Below are 25,724 nucleotides of genomic sequence, written 5' to 3' on the forward strand. Positions count from 1 at the left end.
TCGCCGCCCCTGCCTTATCTTTTTAAAACGTACGCTACATTTCATAACAACTAAATTGTGGTCTGAGTCCGCATCCGCTCCCGGGAAGCTGTGGGAATTTATCACACTGTTCCTAAACCTGTGTCTAACCAGGATATAATCTAGCTGATATCTTCCCGAGTCACCTGGCATTTTCCATGTATACCTGCGTCTTTTGTGGTGTCTGAACCAAGTGTTGGTGATAACTAACCCCTGTCTCCTGCAGAACTCAACTGCTTTCTCCCCGCGGTCATTCCTCGTGCCTAAACCGTAGTCCCCCACCTCATCACCATCTCTTCCTTCGCCTACTGTCGCATTCCAATCCCCCATCACTATCAAATGTTTCCCTGCAGGAACACATGCAATCATGTCCTCTAACTGATCGTATATCCTATCGACCTCTTCTTCCTTATGGTTGCTCGGTGGCATGTATACCTGGATAATAACTAAGTTCGTCGGTTCTGCTTTTATCTCCACTAGTAGTATTCTATCCGTTACCTGCTCTATGTTGACTACGCTTCTTCCTACCTCTTCATTTAATACTATGGCGACCCCTCGTTGGCTCTCGTCCCCACCGCTGTATATTATTCTATACTTATCACTCCAGTAATCCCCGCTATCTTTCCATCTCACCTCGCATAGACCTAAAATATCTATATTTCCCCTTTCCATCTCTCGCTTAACATTCTCCAATTTCCCCGTCCTCATCATTGTCCTAACATTCCACGTTCCTATTCTAACTAATTTGGTCTTCTTCTCCTGCGTCTTCTGTCCTGCTGCTGCTGGTTTTCCCTTGCAAGGGTTTCGTGGGATGACGACCGCGGAAGCCTTGCCTCCCCCGCTGCCGGGCACGACACTCGGCCGATTGGGCCGAGCCCCGTGGTTGCCAGGACTCAAAATATCTCTATCGTCCATCATATTGTTCTTGGGAATGATAATTGAGGTGGTTTCCCGTTGCCTTCCTCAATAGTGTTTTTAACGTGACACCATCACTTACTGGCCGCCCCACTGGGGTCAGACGCCATTGCAGCCGCCTCACTGAGGAACAGACGCTGCGTGGACTACCTTTCGTCTGGCTCCTTACCTTCGACCTATCTGGCATGGGTGACCCTACCAGGAGCAATTTTTATTACTCCCGCCAGTACAGCTCTAGGGGTCATCGGAACGCACAAGCCCTTCCACCACGTCAAGGTTGTAGTCCGGGGAGGGGAAAAATATATATATTGTTGAAAAAAGTTTAGCTTGGCGTCGATTAGTTGGCAGAGGAATGGGGGAATGGGTATTGCGAACGGCACTGGATAATTAGGTGATAAAGTAGCAGGCTGGGAGGAGGGGTTACTACACTGTCAAAAAGGCTTTGCTTGGTGTCATTTTAGTTGGCAGATGGGCGAGGAATATGCAATAACGGGGAACGCGAAGGGTAATGAAATTCGTTGGTCAAAACATCTCCTACGTAATCCATGTGCTGAAGTATTTCTATTTGCTCCAGCGCATCGAGGCGGTGACCTTTCTTCTCAAAGTGCAGGATTTTGGGGATAAAATCGTTGCTGTGACCACAGTATCTCAGGTGTTTGGCGAAGAGTGACGTGGAGATGTTTTTCCTAAAGCATGCTCGATGCTCCTTTATTCTCGTCTCAAATCTCCTTCCCGTCTGGCCTATGTATATCCGGTTGCAGTCTTTGCCGAGGATTTTGTACACCCCATTCTTGTGTATAGGTTTAACTTGGTCCTTCGTGTGGCATAACAGGTTGATTAATTTAGATTTATTGTAGAAGGCCGGTCTCACCTTTTATTTTGGGAGGATTCTTTGTACTTTTAATGACAAGTGGCCAAGAAAAGGAAATCTCCGCCACTGCGGCTGGTTTCTTGCAGATGTGGGAGAACTACACAAGGCTAACTTGGCTATGTAATGGTTTAATTTTAAGTTCTATATGAAGAATTTCCACCAAGTGACACCAGAAACTGTTTTATTTATCTTTTGTGTTTCACCATGCTGATGTTCAGCCATGGATTTCTAAAAGGCATCCTACTTGGACATCATCTTGTTCACCAACATAGCGTCAAGGGTAGCGTAGGGCTCAATTCACAACATAAGCAATCAGTCGATTGGGATATTAAACAAATTATACGTCATTTTCGCCTTTCCTTAACATTTACCCCTCCAGAATCTTCCGTCCAGCTAATCATCACTACTCTAATTGTCATGACGCAAATTTCCCGAGTTATACGACAACTAGGCATGCATAATACCCCGACATAAGTGTCCAAGTGCTTAGCTGCTTCATATGATTTCATGGTAAATTGTGAATCAGACGAATTTCATGCAATAAATAAATTTATTCCAAATACTAGGATGTTTTAGTGGAATGCTGATAGTTCAATTTGACGATGTTTTCCTTATGACTGAATTCTGATGGCTTTAAGGAAAAATAAATTCCCGAAACAGAACATGATTTGGTTTAGTAAAGCCTTGGCAGAATTTGAATTGATCTTCATTGTTGCCATTACATCCATGTGTTTAGCGCGCTCCAATCTGAGCACTGGCTACTTTCTGGAAAATCGCAGGCAGCACAGGGAAAATTATGATTGAATTCTTCCCCCTTCATGCCTTATTACTACGTAGGTTTCACGCGTCGCATACATTAACATTAGTTGGACGTGAGCTCCACCGCCACCTATCCTAACTTCCTTCGTCAGAAAGACAGTGGCGGGCCTCAGACGGAACGATTTATGCGTGGGTAGCATGTAACGTGATGGAATTTCGATTCACTGCGGGCATTGTCGGCCGTATTTTGGCGCCTGGGTGTGAATGCCTGGAGAAGATGAGGACAGAGGGCCACTCTGATTTCGAATCCCATGGTCCCCGTCCCCTCCCGCGAGCGCACCCCTTTCTCTTTCACCGAGGGTGGGGTGGAGGAGACGTGGCGAGGGCGTGCGATGGCTCTGGTGAAAGTACTGACGCAACCGAGGAGACTGGCCACTGCACACTCGAGCGTGCATTCGTAACACTTCCTGCCTCTCGTAATCCGTGAGCTCCCTCCCTCGGCCTCCGTTGCTCGTGAGAGCTTTCCACCTTGCTCCCTCCCTCCCTCAGCTATCTTCCTCTTTCCTTTTTGGCTTTTGTTCTGTTGCAAAGGGCGCCGTGCGTACCAAACCCGCTGGGCTTTGAGGTTCGCCATCACCTCGTAGTCTTTTTCAGTAGCCGTTAGTTTCGCAAAAAAAGCAGTTAGATGTCGAAACTGCTACTGATTGCATCTACAAAGAATTCAAGGAGAAAAATAAATGGGTGCGAACATTTTCATTTTCATAAAAGCCGAGTTTTCGATAAAAAATATGTAAAATGATTTCAATAGAATCCAGTCAATTTTCTTACCTTTTTATCAATTCTTAGTTAATTGTTTTCGAGTTAATAGCGAGTAATTGTATATTGGATGCAGACTATAAAATTCAATCATAGAATCGAATCGCCTAGGATCAATGTAAATAATATCAGCTCAACACGTGTTGTTTACCTTTTTTTCCTTTACATGCCTTCAGAAAACATGCATGAAGAAGGAGGAAAACAGAGGCCCGAGCGGGGAATTGTGGGAAAAACTTGATGATAAGCATTGAGTGGTAATGCTTAACTGCTGGGAAGTATTAATTTGTATTTACCGAGCCATGAACCGTGTCGTGGGTTCTGAAAAAAGATGCACATTTGCAAAAGTAGCAGTTTTGAGAAACTAAATTGAGTCACACTATCTCCACCTGTTCTTGGACACTACAAGGACGTACAATAAAGTGAAATACTCAAAGAAGTATTCGGATTTTATTTTGATTGAAAAAGTTTTAAAAATCTAATTTGGTCATATCGAACGGCCGAATGCCTTGTGAAATTTACTAATCAATTTTCTAAAATTAAAATTCAATCTGATATGGCACCATGGTAATTAAAAGTCTATCGCTACGTGCACGTCGCATAATGATGATCGGGAGGTGATTTTCACTTTCTCATTGAATATATTACGGATGATGATATCAGTAAATGTTCTCATTGTTCCCCTAAATAAACCCCTTGAGGCTGAAAAAGTGAGAATCGTCCGGAGGTTGACCAGCACTGTCCATGAAAAACGCGGTCCGTTAATCATGCTTCCCCTTCACTTGGAAGTCTCTCGGGTTGCGTTGGGTTTCCTCATTAACACCATCCGATTTTGGCCTTTCTTTCAGAATCCACGCAGTGAAAGGTTGCACGTAACTGCATGGAAGCCATGGGCTCACAAAGTCATTTTGTCCTTCAAAGGGAAAGGCATTTCTTCTGTGGGCGGTGGACTTTCACTTATCCCAGTCGAAGGAAGCTCGCGTACGCCATATGCCTTCCGTTACATTTACGTAACTCTCGAGTCGGATGCTGTGCTTGGTTGATCATTTCTTATTCCTCATTACGAACCTAAGGATGAGGAATAAGAAGAGGTTGTGAGGAATAGAATTTATGGTTTCGGTTCTTTGCACGACATGCCCAAGTCCCTTAAAGGAAAGCGGAGAGGAAAGTAACATGAGCAGCTTTGAAAAACTTTCTAGAAAACTCGCGGTGGACCACCCGAAAGGCCACCTCCTCCTCGTTAGGTACACTTCCACGTTTGTTAAGAATCTCCGCTTTTCCGATCGGATAGAGGCGATTTGGTGCCGTGGTTCATGGCACACTGCCTCGCTCGCGGACCCATAAAGTGCGCACTATTTTTGGGTTTAAAATGGAATTTTAACGAAGCGATCTTCGTTTCAGTCAGCGAACAAAATTTATTTTTCATTCCTGATCGGTTTTGCAGCAACGTCACGTCAAACTGATAAGAGTGTGCTTCTATAGGTGTTATACAAGTATTAGTGTTACACTGTACAGTTACATTACAAGACAGTGTACAGTGTTAAGCAGGATATTTTTAATGCTTCATTCGCACTAATAATGGATTGTGCATGCTTAGCTAGTGATCTAACACCCCTCGCCATACGCCCTTGAGGCGGCTTCCGGATTATTTTGCGGATGTAGATGTAGATAATATCAGAAAATGACAATAATGTTAATAATTTGTAATAATGCTTACTAATTTTTACCCAATATGCGTTATACTAATATTGCTGTTTGAATTGACGACTTGAAGATAACATTTAAATTACTCTGGGCAGATTAAACTAGAAAATCTATCTTTCTCGCAGCATCTTACAGATTTTATGATAATCCAATTAAACGACCTCTCGTCATAATTGATTTGTAGCAATTCTTTTATTTCAAAATTTGTAGCTACCTGCTAACCCGCATCTATTTGTAACAGTTGAAATTTTCATTGATAATTTTTATTGAAATATTCCACTGGGTTGAATTAAAGCATCATACTTATGGAATACATTCTTTAAATTTAATGTCAATAGATCATATCATGTCGTGGTATCTGTTTAGTAAGACCACCATCAGATTCCCTGCTAATTATGCTCTTCGTGAAGTAATTCTTTTTTTAAATCGTCTCCCGGTGAACGTTGATATTCACTAATGCGGTCAATAATTGTTCAGGGAAACTGTAGTCATTTGCAAAATGCATTGCTCTCAGTAGCTCCTAAAGCCTATAAACATCAGGTATTATTCAGATAACATTGATAATTAAGAAATTGATTATAGATTGACGGCAATACTTGAAAATATTCCGTCATCGCACGAATACAATGGAAGCTACGGACGAATGCCATTGCATATGATAAGACATCGAAGTTTCCATTTTCGGCTGTCAGATATTGTTTTTTAATGATTTCCTGGATGAAAAATATAAAAATTGATTTAATCAAATATTTGACCCTAATATTTATTATTCCAAAGAATTTGTGATCATGGAAAATGCATTTCAAAATTGGTGGATTCGCAATTATTTCGTGAGTGCTTAATAAATATAAAGTGGCCATGAAGTGATCCGTCTTTCATGAGAAATCCATTGGCGTGGAAATCCGGTGGGAATGAATGTTCAAGGGCAAACATCGAAAGTCATACGGAAAATCGACATTATTATGTTATTTTAACTGCCCAACCACAGGAAACACTAATAAAAACGACCACATGTATTTCGCAGGAATAATTGTCCGATATATAGACTAATAAAAAACAACACATCAGGTTGGATATGAATCATGCATGAAGGAGATTAAGCTCATTAATATTATTTCAATACTATTTTTTTATTTCACTACCCTCAGTTTAGACGCTACCTGCCTGGCTTCAGAAACTTTTTGAATGTTAAATTCTTTAAAGAGTCACAAACAATCTCAAGAAATATAAATGCTTTCTTATGTAAATATAAATATTTTCTAAAGTAAATAAAAATATTTTCTAAAGTAAATATCTACCTTCTCTTAGATAGCCTTTGGTAGATGGGTCAGTCGTTTTATAAGAAATCAAATGGTGTACTAGAATAGGGCTTAAAGCCTGAAAATATTTAATAAAGTCAAAAAGGGAGTGAACAAAGCAGAACAGTATCAGAGCCTCCTGGTTGCTTCTTTTCCCCTTTCCTTTCGAATCCCCCCATATTCCATCCATTTTTGGGTCTCCTCCCATCCAATCAAAATGTGAAGGGACATTTTTGCAAAGTTGCAATGTTATCAACTGCCGTGTTCACTGAACACATTGCCAGGGTGAGTCAAGTGAGAGAAAATTCCCCGAAGTTTCGAAACATCGTGCCAGTGCCAATTTTCATTTCCCACAGTCATAGCCATGGTTTGATGAGTGGCCTACAACTGACACCATGGTATTAGAACGTGAAAATACGGTTTAACAATGGCGTAAACGTGCCCGTTCCACTTTAAACATGCACCACAGAGAAACAGCGATCTTTCTTTGGTTTATTCAGTAGTTAAGGGGGGGGGTGAAACATATTTAAGTTCATCGACGAATGAAATGTCAGCATTATGATTCACCTATTTAACTTTAGCAATGATGCCTGGACTAGAAATTCTGAAATACAGTTATTTCCGGATCAGACTACCCTCGATCGGTAAATTTTCTTACCGGAAAGGTAAGTGGTGAGGAGATAGTCTAGTCACTATGAGACAGCACGAAAACATAGTTCTTGCCTTGTTTTTAACATAATTGTCATCAGTAACGATGGTATTTACTCTGTAAAATACTTTAGCTTGACTAACAATTATTTTTTTCAATTTCATTTTGATAAAAGCAAGTGTTCGCTGGCTGGTGAAAGAATGTTTGAGAAGTCGATAAATCGGTATTGCTGTTGCAAAAATTATCCTAAATGAATAAACCCGTTCGATAATTTCCGATATTTCAATAATATTGAAAATATTTATTTTAAAAATTTGTTCGGTGTTTTTTCATTAGTTTTTCCTTTGTCTCATTAGTTTAGACCATTAGTTTAAATTGGTAGTAGTTAAGCACACCTGCTTAATGACCTCTTCAATTTTCCGCCATGCTCATTATAATCAAATTGAATTTTTCATTGTGCTTATTTTGATATATTTTGTTTTTTTAAATATGTTGTTTCCAATTAAAGGAACAAGTTAAGCCATTATTATTATATTTGTTGGTTAAAAAAACTGTTGGAAAGTAAAACGCATTGTTTAACGGTTATTACTTCCCTTTGGCGAACATTTATCGAATATCTTAGAGATTGTCTTTATGGATCGATGAATCGATACGCCTACACGGTAGTTTCTATAATTGTAGCTGATTAGTTGAAAAAATAAGCTGAATCGCGTTCTCGAACCGAAAATGCTAGATTCACCCCTTTCCTCATAATCCTTATGCCCGTAGGAAATACCAAATTTAAAATGCTTGCTGTAGGAAGGAAGTTATTTTTTGCATGCATGTTATGTTTCTATTTAATATACTAACTTATATTAATAATTAAGAATTCATTGTCAGTTTTCCCCATCTCACATGGTGCTAATGAAGAAAAACTTAAGCGTAAACAACGATTGTACATTCAATATACAATCCTTGTTTCCAAAAACGTTTCCCATCGTATATTATGAGCTCCTTTCAGAATGAAAATTAGGTCAAAACTATGATAACTTCTCGATGGTTAATACCTTTGTGATTCCAAAATATTCTTCAAATACTAAATTTTCATATGCCAAACCATGTCTTATCTTTATTGTACATGTTAGCCCAACGACTCACTAATTTTTGTAGATGATGAAATGGATGTGGTGGATCATAAAATGGCTTGAAATATTAAGTGTAGTTGATTAGAATCATTATCTTTTATAGGGTATATAATAAATATAACTGTAATTATTCAACCTTTGATTTTTAATTCATTTTATTTCTCTATTTGGAAACTAATTATTTTTTACCAAGCCAATGTTTGTTCCGCATATAAAAATGCTAACTAGGGAAAAGTATAAAACATTGGCTACGTTGAAGAAATCACGAAGTGCCACATTTACAAAATGGGTTTAAATTGAGGCCAAAATGGATATGCCCTATTCACTGGATTAGCGTATGAATGCGAACATTTTAAATGATCAATAAAGATATCGTTTTGTCATGTCTTTGACAAGTGATGAATCCAAGAAAAGCCGCTAACTCTTCCTGTTTACATGCACTAAGTAAATAAATCCAGGACCAACAATAAGAAATCCGCTTCCTTATGTCGCACGTGTTTATTCTTGACGCATTCTTCCCTCAGCATTGGAGCACCTCCATATTAAGGAGTAATTTCCCAAAAGAAATGCACACAAACATCCAAAGTTCATGGTCATGAGATTCCATCGAAAACGATTTCAGGATTCCCATTTTACTCCATGGAATTTAAGGTAGTGTACATTTGAATTCCTTTTTTAATACTTATTTCAAGTCCAAAGAGATGAGGGGACTTTTTTTAATGTTCATGCATTTTTGTGAAAATACTATTTTTCCTCGTTCAAAATATTTTTTCATCTAATCAAGCGTTCAATTGTTATGACGCAACGACGAGCCATCCCATCTCAGTCCGCACACTGAGACAAGCGAATCTGAACCCGTCTCTCAGGCCTATCTTCTCTCTTTGTCAGAGTTCTTGAAAAGCATGCAGCTATTTGGAATCCCAGCGGCATTTTCTAAGATGTTTTCGACAGTAAAGTAAATTTCGTAGTGTTTAAAGTTTTCTAGCCTCATTCAGGCGTTGAGATTATATAATTTACAGAATTATATAGTTCATACAGAATCTGACAACCTTAACCTGATGCTCTCTGGACTATAAGTTAACATAGTTCTCCTATAAAACATACTTATAAATATGAAATTAGTATTATTGCAAGTTAATACATATGAATACCATTTAATATTATTACATGCTGACACATATGAATAATATATTGATATTTTTACACATTAATACGTGTTAACCATATACATGGCATTACCTTTCTTCACGCCCTTTGATTGGCTTTTAACTTCCCGTTTCGTTCAATCCCTGGGTTTGCGAAAAAGCGGTCGAAAATTTTAAAATTGTATGCTTGAAATTTCAATGTTTTCAATCTCATAAATTAACCTGTCATGAACAGAAACTCGGCAATCTGCTGCGCCATATGTGGGAGAATCGCTGTATTGTAGACCCAGTCAACCGTGAACCGAGGTGAAAAAGTGAGAAGAACGAAAGAGAAACGCGGCGCCATCGGAATAAAAACCGGAAAGTTTGAAAGAAAGCCTTGCAAGATTCTAGTCCATTCCTCCAAGATTTTTTAATCGGACTTTTTTTGTCAAAGTGGGGAAACGAAAATTGCTCTCGAAGTCTTGAAATATGTTTTTTAACGGATGCCATGCAGCTGATCAGAAATGCTGCGGGTGGATGGAATCCTCTCAACGAGCCTAGGTGCTCAAGGAAATGGTTCTGATTCATTTACTATATGTTTCACTCAATCCGAATATTGGCGATTTGCAGCCCTCCATTCTTCCCTCTCTTCTTGGGCCTAAAATAGATTTTCCGTCTTTCTTCTCTTTCTACGTGGACTATGGTACCTACTTTCTCATTTTTTTTACCTTCCACCCTCCCGGGAGCTCTTCTTCTATTTTACCTCGTGATGTTCTCGAAACCAATGCATTACCTCTTTTTCTTCGAGCGTTCTCTTCTTCTTTTCGGTGCAGTGCTCCTTGTTCTTTCACCTCATCTATTTTTCTGTTGAATACCTCGCAGTTTATTCATCCATTAGATCTTCGCCATCTATCCAACACGCTGTACCTAAAGGTACATGGCCTCCATTCTTTTCTTGCCTGCTTTTGCAAAAGGAATCTCTGAACCTCCGAGTGCCACGTCTTGCCGTCTGCATTCTTTGAGTGCCCTAGATAGTTCGATAGAGTGGTCAATAGTTAAAGTGTTCCACCCAAATGAATGATGAAACAATTTAACCGTAAGGTGCAGGATAAAATGAGAAAGCTTCTCGAAGATGAGTGGAATTTCGTTTATTTGTACGCCGCGTGCCACTTTGACTCAGATTGTCATGTCGACGCACAATGATTACATCGATTAGGAAAGAGAAAGTTTATTTTCATTCATTCATTCAACTGGAGATTGGTTATCTCGCAGATTGGTTTACTGCAGCCCTCCATTCCTCCCATTCTAAATGATAACTGTCGCGCACTGACCCCCCGAGTGCCTCTTGTATCCCTCCGTACTCGGGTCACGTTCCTTATGCCATCCTCGCGGAACCACACACACTCTCCATGTTTCCTGCTATGATTCTTAGGAAACAGCAACCTACCTTTGCTGCCATACATCCAATTCTTTTTTTCGTACAAGGCTACGTATGTATTTCACACGCTCTGGTACATAGAGAGTCGGTTTGGTAGGTGGTGGTAGAGTCCACCCAGTACTAAGCCCGACGGCGTGTGAAATTCACACATCAGGGTAGGGGGGCCAGTTCCCTTCCCTGTGCCGGTTATGGTTTCCCAGGAAGATCTGGCACCCGAAAAATCACATAGCTTGGGTAGAGGTGCATGTGCCCAGAGTGCCTTGCCCGGGAATTGAGCCCGGTACCCTCCGGTCAGTAGTCCAACGCTCTAACCCGCGGACTACCGCAACCCACATATGTACTGCTAGGAGTACTACTTTTCTTCTGATGAAGACGGAGCTAAATTACGTCGACATTATTAAAAAATAACATGTGTTCTTTTTATATGTTCTTATGTTGTTTGTTGCTGCCCAAGTTTTTTATTCAACACTTTTGTGTTACTTCGACGAGATCATATATATATATATATATATATAAAATATCTTCGAAATGGAACGCTCTTCGGCGACACACAAATATATAAAAAACACAGATGTAGATTTTTAGAATATAGAGACACAAAGAAAGGACACTCACAATTTGTTATTTTACGTTTCGACAGCACGGCTGTCGTCTTCAGAATGGCGTTCTCGGGGAAGAGCGGAGAGGATGTGCGGGGGAGAGGTGGGGGAAGGAGAGGTAAAGGGACCAATAGGAAATGAACAAGGGGGTGGGGGGGATATGTAGGCAGCCAATTGATGCATTCAGTGGGCTTGGTTCAGCCCGGGCGGTTTGAATGATTGGGCCACCCAGATATGCGCCATCTCGCGGGTTCTCACTTCTATTATACTCGCAGATTTGGGAAGGATTTCAATAACCGAAACAGAGAAGCAGTCGTCAAAAGATTGGTTGTGGGAAGCGGTGTGAGTAGGGATGGGGTAATTAAGAAAGGTGGGAGATTTGGTGGAATATCGGTGGTTATTCATGCGGAGGGAAAGTGCGGTCGTGCATTCGCCCACGTAGAAGGCAGGGCAGAAGTTACAGGAGAGGCGATATATAATATTTTTTGAGGTACAGGTGGCGAGTGGTTGGGAGTTGGTACTGAGTGAGGGGGAGGGTCTTAAAAGATGACAGCATTTGCAGCGTGGGCGGTTGCAGGGTGCGGAATGGGGGCGGGGGAGAGACGGGGGTGCTTGAAGTTGGATTTGTGGACTTAAAGATGTCTCGCAGGTTCGACGGGCGTTTAAATGAAACAGAGGGACAGTGTGGGAACAAAAGTGATGTGGACTGAGTGTTATTGATAATTGGGAAGAGGTCACGGATTAGATGTTTAATTTTGTGTGTTCCGGGGAAGAAAGTGGTGATAAGATTAGGGCATTTTGGGCGGTTTGGTTTGGGGAGGGGAGTGTATTGTGTTGACGGTTTGAGGATTTTACTGTTTAGCAGTTTTTCGGGGTACCCACATTTTCTGAGGGATTCATGCAGCTGGTCCAAGTATTTCTGTTGGGAGGGGGTGTTATTGCAGAGACGGAAGCCACGGATAGAGAGTGAGAATGGGATGGAGCGCTTTGTGTGAGGAGGATGGCAGCTGTCGAAATGAAGATATTGTTGCTTATTGGTTGGTTTAATGTGGACTGAAGTGTGAAACGTATTGTTAGAAGTGAGAACCCGCGAGATGGCGCATATCTGGGTGGCCCAATCATTCAAACCGCCCGGGCTGAACCAAGCCCACTGAATGCATCAATTGGCTGCCTACATATCCCCCCCACCCCCTTGTTCATTTCCTATTGGTCCCTTTACCTCTCCTTCCCCACCTCTCCCCCGCACATCCTCTCCGCTCTTCCCCGAGAACGCCATTCTGAAGACGACAGCCGTGCTGTCGAAAAGTAAAATAACAAATTGTGAGTGTCCTTTCTTTGTGTCTCTATATTCTAAAAATCTACATCTGTGTTTTTTATATATTTGTATATATATATATATATATATATATATATATATATATATATATATATATATATATATATATATATATTTTTTTTTTTTTTTTAAGGTAATCCACCAGTTAAGGTAGGTTTTTGGATGGACACAGCTACTAAATAAAACATTTTGTGACTCCTAACAAACACAAAACCCATCAACATGCTCTACATCAGGTCCCTCTTCATCTCTGAGTACTTTCTTCCTCCCTTCATCCCGTCTAACATCCCTATCCTGTTCCTTTCCTTTCCTCGTTTGCCTAACATTCTCCCTTCTATTACAGTCCTCAACATCCCACTGCCGGTCAATATCCCTTCATCCACTTTTCCTGCCTCGATAGGATTTCTCCCAAGAAACCCCTGTCCTCTCCCACCATACCAAGTACTTCCTCGTTTGTTTTCTTCTCGGTCCATTTCACCTTCTCCATTCTTCTCCACACCCACACTTCAAAAGCCTCCAGTCTACGTCTATCCTCCTGCTTCAATGACCACGTTTCCGCACCGTACATAGCTACGCTCCATATCAAAGTTCTTACCAGTCTTTTCTTAATATCCTTACACAACGTCCCTGCCGTAATCTCCCTTCTTTTTCTGAAAGCCTCTTTGCCTAACGTAATTCTTCTCCTTACGTCCCTACTACTTTGACCGTGTTGGTCCAAAACACTTCCGAGGTACGTAAACTGTTCTACCTGCTCTAGTTTTTGCCCTCCTATTTTCATGTTAAGTTCAGCCTTTTTCTTTCTAGAAAATCGCGTAACCTTTGTTTTATTACTATTGATTCTCATCCCATATCTGTTGCACTGAATTTCCAATTCACTCAGCAATGCTTGCAACCCCTTGGCATCTGACAAACTAGAGCTTGGTCATCGGCAAGCCTAACTAACTGATTTTACGTATTCCCCGCCCATTTATATACCTACCTCCAGGTCTTCGCAAGCCTCTTTAGTCATTTCCTCTACTCATCCATATTGGCATGGGCCCCACAATTTAAAACGTGCTTCTCATGTGAATGTGGGGCCCATGCCATTGCCAATAAACATACTACACTTCTACCACAACGGAAAGACAACAATAATGAATTTATCGCATTACCTTTCTTCCCCACATTAACCCGAGGCCTTGATAAGGTCTTTAAACAAATTGGTACCAATGTCACTTACGCGAACCGTAACACTCTTCTTACGTGTTTAGGGAACCCGAAAGACATAACACCACAGTTAGACAAATCAGGTATTTACGAAATTACTTGCTCACACTGCCAACTCTCCTACATTGGACAGACCAAACGTAATCCCAAAATCAGATTCAAGGAACACATAGGACACTTTAAGAACGGACGTTTCGATAGATCAGCGGTCGCCAAACACATTTTTGAAACGGAACACTCTATCACTCCCAACGACTTAACATTATTAAAACCGATACAACACTATAAACTCGATGCCTGTGAGAGCTTACACATACACTTAAACAAGAATAAACTTATGAACAATGAACCAGGCATCATCAACAGTTCACTTTTTAATTTTGTTAGTCATTTCAGAAACAGACAGCCCCCTCCTAATAGCCACCACTCTTCCCCCACTCCTTCCCACGCGACCTCAACAAACTCCCCCCCACCTACGGACCATCACTTAACCCCTCCCCCCTTGCCCCTCCAGGTATATATACCTCACCCCCCGACCTGAACACCCACTTGACTTTGGACGGTGCCTGTGCACATTCCTCTTCTTAGTTCAAGTGCCCTATTTGATTTTCTCCCCGTTGATGGTCACCTGTGTGACCGAAATACCGGTATAGGAGTTCTTCGTAATTATTTTTATTGGCCTTAGGATCTTCTTCCTTGAGATTATTTCTTTAACAGCCAATAGCTCCACATCTTCCAATTATGCAATGTATCAGATGTACACATAGAGTAACAGGAATTTTGTAATTTTGCATAGTGCACCATGAGGTCTTGCCGCGAGGTCAAATGATCAATAAAGAGAATACTACTTACTAGATCAATACTGCATGCGTGGTACTTCAGTAAAAAAACGCCTGTATTTGTGGCGAAACAACTCATTAATTTTGCACCACGACGAAAATATACCTGCTCATACTGCTAACTGCTTGTTTGAGAATGTTTGGACAAAAATTCTACTGCAATGACTGTACAGCCCCCCGCAAGACATGGCCCCCAGGGACTTCATTCCGTTCCAAAAAGTAAAGAGAACCTTAAAGGGCCGTCGTCGTTTTACAAGCATAGATGAGATTAAAAAGGTATCTTTGAGAAAGAGCTTAAAGCTACTTGTACACCAAGGAGTCCCAAAAGTGTTTTAAAAATTGGCAACAAAAACCGCTGACATACAGGTGTAAGTGTATAATATCTCACATTGGCTATTTCGAAGAGGATAATATTGAAATAGAGGAATAGATAAAATTATTTCTTGAGCAGAGCGCTGTAGTATATTTTTGCAATTATATTTTTCACAAGGGCAGCGAATTCATTTCGGGTGAACAGTTGTATACAGAAACACTTGTACAATTAAAACTATGGAATGATGTTTTTTTAAATTCATTTCGTTCAGCAACAATACTCTAACACGTTCCGTTACCTATGATACCTAAGCCATACAAATTAGGTTAAAAAAAATATGTATCATGCAAAAATTCTTTCTTCGATTTGGCCATCTATGGACCACGTAAAATGGCGTTGCCATGATTTCTATCCTTTCTTTGTCCTATCTTTCCTGTATTTTTCATTATTTTTCCCTCTGTCCCTTTTTCCGTCTTCCCCTTTTTATCTGCTCCTGGACACTCTACAAGTTATGAATGCTTTGTAAACGCAGTGAGCGTGTGTTTTGAATTGTAAGATCGAGAAACGAGAGCGACTTTCAACTCTCCCACAATAACGCTTTGTGCGCACTCGCGGTCAAAATCAATATCTCAAAGCTCACAGAAATCGATGTTGCTCACTGTCCTCGCGCTCAAACGATCGTATTCGGTCTCAGGACGACCTAAGACTCGCGGAGAAACAACGCCACGAAGTTGGGAAGTATCGGGACAAGTTAAATATAAAACCAGATTCGTGACCACACTTTCAACATAATCCACGAAATCTTCTTAAATAATGCTTCGAAATGTAACCGATTCGTCTACCTTCCCGTATGTTTCACCATGTACCTCATCTTTTTGGAACGAAACGCTATATTTCGGGTGTTGAAATGGAAATATCGACGCGGAAGACAACCGAGTGAAACCTGGAAAAAATATTCGCGCCATAATTGGTAAATTACAATGGCAGTGAATTTGAAAGGGTCGACGGTGGGAGTTCCTTTATGAAAGGGAGACAAAAAAAACGGCGTGATTACTTTTGCGCATTCGTCGCGAACTTCGAAGGAAGAGGGGAGGTTGGGACCACTCACGATCGTTGGGATTGATGACGCCTTGTGCAGACAAAGATATGCAACGAAGGTACGAGGGTAGGCAGAAAACTAATGTACTCATGCTTGTAGACTACAAATAAAATGACCTTCAGAAGCACTCTTGATGGTATGTGGAAGTAACATCCCCCTTCAATACGCATACGCAGGTATGAGGTCGTTACATTCATCCAGTGTATTTTGAGAAGAGGAAGTGCGGAGACGTGTTCTGGTGCTATGTCAACGCGAGTTAAACAGCGTGCTGTTATCGAATTTTTAACTGCTGAAAAAGTGACTCCAACTGAGATTCATCGTCGTTTGAAGGCTGTTTATGGTGACGATGCTGTCGATAGGTCTACTGTAAATCGATGGGTAGTAACATTTCGTGGTTTCAAGCCTGGAAAATCCATAATTGTTCATGAAACACGTGACGTGATGCTGTGTGCACCAAAATTAAGCTTGAAACCGCAGGACACAACAGGCAAAAACACTGACTCTATTCACGAAATGCTCACACTAAGGAGCTTAGAACCGACGTTGCGACTGATAAAGCCGACCTGTCCACTATGGCGGTGGAATCTCACATCATTCGTTGATTCTCTGGAGAATGTTTGAATTAGGTTCTAAATAGCCGAGGCTGACGCGGTTGTATTACCTGCGGGCAAGGCAGTGCATTGGAAAGTGTGGAGAAAAAGAATTGCCGCGCACGTCACCTCGACTCTGATTGGAATCTCACCCGTGTCGAGTTGATAGTGATTTTTCATTCGTGGAAGCGTTTTTGTCCGAGGTGGCACGAACTTCCCGCGACACCAGTCACTCGACCTCTTGACCCCCTTGAGACATCAAAGAGGCCACTCAAGGAGGCAAGCGCGGAGGCAAACAAACGTCTTGCGCAAGCAGAGTCTTGTCAGCTATCATCACCCCCTGCTCCCTCCTCCCCCCCGGACTCACCCCGGCCACCATCGCCGGCGCTTTCTCTCCCTCTCTCGTGAACTCTCCAGCGCTGACGACGCCCGCGGAAGGAAACGGACGCCCTTTGTACTCACTCGCCAGACCTCGGTGCACCCGAAGGCCTGCTCTGCAATGACAACCCTCCTCCCTCCCCTTCGCGCCCCCCTGCCTCCCCCAGGCCACCGTGTTTCCTTTTGCGTTCCTTCCCGCGAGAGAAAGCGTGATCTCCTAAGAGGTGGCGCTGAAGAAGGGCGGTGGAGGTGTGGAGGGAGCGGGAAATGAGATGAGGAGGGAAGGGAGAACCATTACGTCCACGCACCGAGTCGAGAATCTGATTATTACAGGTATTACACTTGGGAGAGTCTACGCAAAAACTTTCTTTTTCCCGACCGAAACAAGAGTGACCTTGCAATAAATAAGCGCCGGTGAGCGTGAGGACCATTTGGTAAAGGCGGACTTCACTTTCAACGGTTCCAAACACCTGTTCAGCACGAGGGACATTGGAGTGGTTTCACTACTGGAGTGCGGCCCGCGCAGGAGAGAGGGCCTGGGGAGGAAGGCTTCCTTCAGCAAATACATCAGCGGTCTGAAAAAAACATGAATGTTATAACGGCTTCAGATGAATGTTTATTCCCTTTCCATCTCCATTTGTTATTCTTAGCTTTTGCCCTTCTTCGTGACAAATTCCGGGACTAGCCTTTGAGGTTACTTTTCCCTTAATGGTATAAAACCAACCATCCACTTCCAGTTTCTGGCCAACTGAAGCGGATCGGAAAACTTGTCGAAGTGTGTCCAGAGCAACTTGCCGAAGATGGGGCAGCATTCTGATGAGAAAGGTTAAGCGGCGGAACATGCCATTTAATTAGGACCACTTCCTGGGAAAAAAAATATTTTACGCGCGCATCTGTGTGTGTGTGTATTTATACATATACATATATGTATAGAGAGAGAGAGTTGTTTCCTTCCTTCAGTTGAGAAACGGGGTCGGGCCACCGTAATATTCAAAAACTTAAGTGTCTCTTTATTTTTGTTTCTAAGAGTTTCATGTATTATCATCACCATGGTGTGTGTGTGTATATATATATATATATACATATATATATATTTAAAAGTTTCCTATACACAGGTATGAGGTCCTTCTCTCCCTTAAGAAAAGTGGTTATCGCCACCAAAAATTCGGAATGCGTGTAAGTTTCTGTGCTTTTGTTCGCTAGTGATATCTTGGTGTACATTATGTATGTATGTATGTATGAGTATATATATATATGTATATATATATATATATATATACTCACACACACGTGTATATCGTAATGGGAATTTTCCTCCTTTAACATCGCAGCCGTCGTCGTTGTTTCCGCGAGCACTAAGCACAATGAAATTGCTAGTGCAGTAAACACTAGGTGAAACGATTGAGCAAACTGTCCACGGAGCATCTCAGTTTCACGCTTTAAGTAACATTTCATTTCAAAAAGTCATTTCCTTCCTGCGGAGTTTGTTTTGAAAATTTTGAGTGCGGTCTTCGACCGGAACGCGGATTTTGAATTCAAATTATTTTACGTTTTCGAGATTTAGCGTTCCTACGCTTTGGCTTTTGACATCAAATTGTGGATAAGTGAACACGGATAATATGTGTGATAGCGATTCTCGATTCTTGGTCGAAAGGAAAATGCGACTTTTAATCGCAACTTTGGGTTGACAACAATCGAATTTGATTAAGACAATTATTTTAATGTTTGCAGGAAAGTAATTTCTGGGCATACTAATATTAAAATCAACTCTCACAGGTGATATATCCAGTAAAAATTTGTATTTGGCAATCGTTTCGTTGAAAAAAGTTGCATTCTTGTGCAAACGTCTACTGGATACTTCAGCGAGTATTAACTGCATTGTGTTAGCGTAAATAATAAAAGCTAATTGAATTTTCTCAGGCATACATTTTTGTAAAAGGTAAATTGACACTAATTTTATAACTATTTCTTGGATATTAAATTGTATCATGCACAAGAATTGACAAAATTGGCGAAGATGTGGACAAAGGTTTACTCATTTTAGGTGAAACAATAATTTAATCAGATATTTATCGTCTAATAACTACAAGTTGCCAAAGGTTATTCATATCTTATCTTCGATATCTTATACATATCTTAATAGCATTCGATGCATTTTCAATTGCTCAAAACTATATTAGTGTATGCGAATTGTATTTTAGCGAGATTCATCTACGGTTACCTGTGGTTTAGTTGATTTAACATCACGCATAACGTTTTAAGAACAAATGATAAAATCCTTTTATGTCCTAATTTTCTTATTGTTCTAATATCTAACTGTGACTAATAAATAAACGTCATCATCACATAATTTCCATGTTCACACTTGTGGTATGTGGTATTTATGATGAAGTTTTTGTGTGATTTTATTTTGCACTATTTATGCCTCTCTAGTTTGCATTTCGACGTCTAGTAATTCACTAATAAATATTTGTGGAAGTGCTGTTTCTTTCCGAGGACGAGAAGTCATAAAGGATGGTGCGTCATCAATGCTATTAAGAAATATTGAGATAAAATGGATACTGTGGTCGATAGCAGGAAAGGTGAGAGTTCATTTGATTCATACATAAAATTCGCATTATCATAGAGCGATATCGCTCTCCATTCCACTCTCACGTACGTTTCTTATGTCTATCTGCATGGAAGGTACTTAGGTCAGTCGTTTGCTTGAAAATGAATATTAATAATAGAAACGTGAATTGATTCAAACGATGGAACAATTTTACGTATTAGAGACGAGCCCTTAATAAGGAAGTGAGCTTGCGGAGAGGTAATCAATGATTACATATAATCTCTACGCTACGCGCGATTCAATTTGGCAATCGCTCTAACTTCATGGGGATCCCATACACTAGCAGCAGACTCTAAATGAGACCTAACCAGCGAATGATTACATTTTTTTATAACGTTTTCATCGCGCTTTTTGCTAACTCTTCTAATAAATTCTAAATTTGTGTTATCTTGTCCACATATTTCGTATATGTTTCACCCTGGAGTTACCTCACCCAGTGAGTAATTACCACCTGAATATTTAATTAAGTCTACACATCCCATTTCGATGTTCCCGATGCAGTAGGCATTCGGGAGGGCATTGCTCTTTATCCGAAAATTCATCGTCACGCACTTGTTAAAGTTGAATTCCAATTGAAAAAGGTCGCAGCAGCATTGTATAGCGTGCAGATCATCTGTCCTTAGGATTATGGATATCTCTGTAAACCTCTGCAGCGACGGCAAATAAACGTATTTTACTAGTGACTACGGAGTCTAAGTCGCTAAGGTAAAGTTGGTCCGTAAAAGGCGTAAGAAACGTAAGAAAAGCATAAAAGTGGTCCGATAACACTTCCCTGGGGAATAGCTGAAGTAACTTCTACTACATTTAGCCTAACTCCATCTATCACTACTCTTTATACCGGACCATTCAAAAAGCCTAGTATATTTTTATCTATGCCAGATGCTTTTAGCTTTGTGAGTAGTTTACTATAAGGTTTTTTGTCGAAGTCTTGTTAAAATCTAGAAAAATCGCGTCCACTGGAACATTGCTCTCTCCCAAAATAAGAATATCACGAAAAAGAAGCGCAAGTTGTGTCTCGTAAGATCTACCTTTTCAGAAACCCTTGCTAATTTTTCATTAATAACTTCTAATTATCGAGATGTGTCACGATCGAACTAGTAACTATATATTTCATAACCTTGCAAGTAATGGATGTGAGGGAAATTGGTCTCTAATTGCTCGGTGCCTCCTTGTTTCCGTTTTTAAATATTGGTGTTACGCTAGCTGTTTTCCAATCTCCGGGACCCTTGTGATCTACTAGTGACTCCTTAAATACTATTTCTGGATACGGTGCAATTTCCGAAGCTAGATCCTTGAATAAACGGGCGTGTATTTGATTAAACCCGGTTGATTTGGTAAGCTTAATATTTTTCAGCAGACATTGCATCCCATTATAAGTGATGGGCATCGGTTAGCCGACACGATGACGGCGCGAGCTATCGGAGACATTCGGTGAGGCATTGGTGAAGACGCTTTGAACGGAGGAATTAAATAATATGGTCTTTTCTAAACTGTTGGTCATACTTTCGCCTTTATCATTTATGAGTGAATTACCTGTAGACTAATTTGTCTGAACTTCTCTGACGTACGGCCAAAATGCTTTCGGATTCTTTTTCAAATTTTCTGCTCTGCTCTAATCTTCTTCCCGGTTGGTGGTCGCTGTGATAAAAGACTTGAAAGTGTGAATGGCTAGGTGGATTGGATTAAGTATCGGGCATCAGGATATATTATAGCGTTTCTAATTACCAGTTGTCAGTTTGATGAGTCATCTATAATGACGTGTGTGTCAAAAATGAATGGGCTCATGTCTCAACATTGGATGTTGGCATATTCCACATTCACATTGAATCTTAGTGGTACATATGCTTCCAGGTAATATTTAATGGGTGAGATATTCCAAAAAAATGCAAGATCCTATGCACCTCATATAATTCTCTCAGAACCTGTGTAAGGTGTTTCAAAGAATTTGAAATATGTCAGTTTCGAGTTTTCAGACTCACGTGCCCACAAAAAGGAGTGTTTAGTGGGCATCTAATAGCATTTATGGAATATTTAAGCACACTGTTCGCTGATTAGGAAATTATTTTTTTATCTGTACCTCTTCTTTAATTCTTATTCACTTCGTCAAATCATTATATTCTAATGTTCTTAGTTCCTCCGCTTATGTTACACTTATTTTAATAATACGCTATCAGAAGCTTCCATCAAGTCGTTACGCTTATTTTATAATCAAGGAGGAGTTATAGAAAGTCGATCTAGGCTTTCCACTTAGTTAAATAATAATGGCCATTAAGTGTTATCATTCCCTTACCCTAATTTTCTTGCATAATTATCTCGTAATTCGCAGACTACCAAGGAAATCGAGCGAATGCAAAAGTTTAAATATAATGCCACGCTCCGTTCGGTCTGAGCGATTAACTATTTCCCTTTCTCCCATCTTCCGCGCCTTGCGAAATATTAGTGAAGGGGACATCGCCATGCCACTCGCCTCCTCCCCACCCCACCCCTTCCTCCCCTAATGGACTTCCCGCAATCGCGCCTTCTAATTGGATTGCTGAAGTTGTGTCCATAGGCAACAACTTAACTAGATCTGACTTAGATTAGCGTGAAAGTTTAATTTTCAGAAATAATAGTGTAATCCTTCATATCGAGTTAATGCTGAGAAAAGTTACTGGACGTGCGATATGTACAACGATGGCTAAGAGCACAACTTTCTCTTCATTCTAGCCAGCAGGAAATCACTAAGCTGTTGTAGGCAATAGTGGATCCGTGCATATCTAACTGTAAATTAAGTGCATACCTTGGTAGCCTCCCCATACCACCTGAGCTGTTGGCCAAAGATGTTAAGACACTTATAATTATGCTTCTTTGATTTTCTAGAACACCTTTGCTTAATTTAGAAATTTTGAGGAATTATGTAATTCTGTAAGTTAACGGTACATATTTCCACAAGGTCTTCCATTTATAATTGCTGTGCTGCTTTCTCGTTTTTTTGTGATTACAAATTTTGCGAAGGGATAACGCTCGTTTAAAAATTCAGATATTGAATGTATTCCTCTCATTTTATTGTTACATAAACACAGTAATCAACCCGAAGGTCGGTTTGGTAGGTGATGGTGGAATTCACACAGTACTAAGCTCGACGGCGTATGAAATTCACACATCAGGGTAGGGGGGCCAGTTCCTTTCCCTGTGCCGGTTATGGCTTTCCAAGAAGATCCAGTACCCGAAAAATCACATAGCTTGGGCGGGTCTGAATGTACCTAGAGAGGCTTGCCCGGGAATCGAACGTGGACCTTACGGTCCACCGCTCTACCCCAAGACTACCGCGTACCCCTCATGTTATCATGGCATAGTGTTATGATATAAATATTCTGTAAGCATTTATATGGGCCTTCAATGCTCTCTTTAGCATGGCAAGAAAACGCTATTGCTTTTTGCTTATCTGGAGTTCTAAATTCTCCTTTAACTTGTTCAATTGCAATGATTGATTATAACTTATGTTAGCATTGAGTTCTCACAAATTATTCGCACTCCAACATACATTGGTCGCTTGGATCATGTATACAAAATTTGGGAAATAAATGCGAGAACTGGCAGACTCAAGGGCTCCTTCTTCTCACGGACAATACGGGATAGCAACTGCAGGGTTACAGATAGCAAAAATCCCACTTGCCACCGTCTTGATGGGTAAGGACGACGTAGTTATTTTAATAGCCAATACACGAGATTAATAAGTTCACAAGTCCGATACATCAGGCGTCGCATCAAGAGATACATTCTCGTCACCATTTGAATGAACTCATATACTTTGAGTATATCACTCGAATCGACCTGGGGGCTTCACTTTGCCGTATAACCTCCTGCACTGAACTCCATGATGCACAAGGGTGTTTTAGGCAGTCACAATATCCATAGTCTCATCACTATTTCAGTTGTGCAACCTTCTGTTGTGCCTTTGGCAGTTGAAATTTCATTTTAAAAATATCCAGAAGAAATGAATCCCGGATTGATTATTCTAACTTATTTAACAATGAAGCAATGGAACGACATGTAATTGAACCACCGAGAATCACAAAAGTCATAGGTTGAGAATTTTTCTAGTTTAGTCATCCTTCTAAATAGGATTCAGAGGGGGAATATTTTCAGTAGAGTCTTACAGTATAAACTCGGATAGTGGTCGTAAGTGAACATCGAAAATAGTCTTTCAAACAGATCAAGGGTCAACGGATTGCCTGAAAATGTACAGTAATGCTCTCCTTAAGCCCTAAAATCCTTGATCGTTAAAAATTATTCGTTTTATCTTTTGTCGCACTGCTGAAATTTTTCCAGGATATCCATACCGGAGAAATTTCAGCGGTCTGCGGCCTTTGCAATTCGATGTGATGAAAGTCAAAGTGCGAAATCGGATAAGAGTGACGATTCCGTCTGGCGCCTCCAATTGAAAAATGATGCCAGTCTCCTGTCTCCACACGCTCCATTCATCAGCAACTCCACTCCTGGCAATAACCTCCCTCTCACCTCTCCCCGTCCCAGTGACCAAACTAACTTATTCTTCTCCTCCCCATCTCCCCCTAAACCCACGGACATAAAGGAATACCATTGCCGAAGTCATTTCTGCATTATACCTGCTGATGACGCTGAACCTTTTCGAGGCGGGTCGTACAAAAAAAAATCTCGGGAAAACTACGAAATACTTTTTAGCAATAAAAATTCTTTACATGAATTCAAACTAAAATCGGGATGGTACATGAGGGTAAACTAATTCTTGACGCTCAATGTCTTCAGTTAATGAGTGCCTCGCACGCAGTGATAAACGCAGATGCGATGCGCTGGAGGGAATACTACTTCTCAGTGAGTGATGATGTCGGTGAAGATGGGAGGGCGATTCGAGGTGGGTTGGAAAACGTCGGGGGCGCGTGGTGAGCCGTCGTTTTGAAGTGGGACCCCGCGACCGCACCCCCCGCGCCCTCCTCCAGTGCCCACTGCGCCCCCGCTCCCCCGCCTGTGCATGGGCCGATGAACTCCTGGCACTCTCTTTGACCCGAATCCACTTCCAGCATCATTGATACTCATCTCGGCCACCATTAAACTTTGAATGAATATTGTTATGCACAGCTCCCGTTCCACTCACTGGGGGCTGGGGGAGCCACGGGTTACATTTTGTGATTTTAATCCATTCTATCCTTAAGACATTTCCTTTTCCTCTCCGTAGACTAATCGCAGCCGAAAGAAATGTTTGCGGTGACAAGGCTTTAAATATATGTTTACATAAATATCTTCGAAATAGAACGCTCTTCGATGACTCACAAATATTTAAAAACATTGATACAGATTTATAAAAAATAGAAACACAAAGAAAGGACAATCACATGTGTAGTTTTGACGTTTCGACGGCACGGCCGTGATCATCAGAATACCGTTCTCTGGGAAAGAGCGGAGAGGATGTGTGTGTGAGGGTGGGTGAGGGTGGTTGAGGGGAGGAGACGTAAGGGACGAATAGGAAGCGGGCAAGGGGTGGGAGGGGATGTGCAGGCGATTATTGGATGGATTCAGTGGGCTTGATTCAGTCCGCGAGGTTTAAATGACTGGAGAACCCATAAATGCGCCATCTCGCGGTTCTCACCTCTATGCTACTTACAGATTTGGGAAGGGTTTCGATCACCATAACAGAGAAGCAGTCATCAAAAGATTGGTTGTGGGAAGCAGTGTGAATAGGGATGGGATAATTTAGGAAGGTGGGGGATTTGGTGGAATAGCGGTGGTTATTCATGCGGAGGGAATGGGTGTTCGTGCATTCACCCAAGTAGAAGGCAGGGCAGAAGTTACAGGAGAGGCGGTATATAATGTTTTTTGAGGTGCAGGTGGCGTCGGGTTGGGAATTGTTAATGAGGGAGGTGGAGGATCTTGGAAGATGGCAGCATTTGCTGCGGGGGCGGTTGCATGGTGCGGACAAGGGCGCAGAAGAGACTGGGGTGCCCGCAGGTGTTCTTGTCGACTTGAAGATGTCTCGCAAGTTCAACGAGCGGTTAAACAAAACGGGGGAACAATGTGGGAA

The sequence above is a fragment of the Hetaerina americana genome, unplaced genomic scaffold (genome assembly GCF_022747635.1).
Source record: "Hetaerina americana unplaced genomic scaffold, ioHetAmer1.1.p SCAF_4, whole genome shotgun sequence".
Classification (NCBI taxonomy): domain Eukaryota; kingdom Metazoa; phylum Arthropoda; class Insecta; order Odonata; family Calopterygidae; genus Hetaerina; species Hetaerina americana.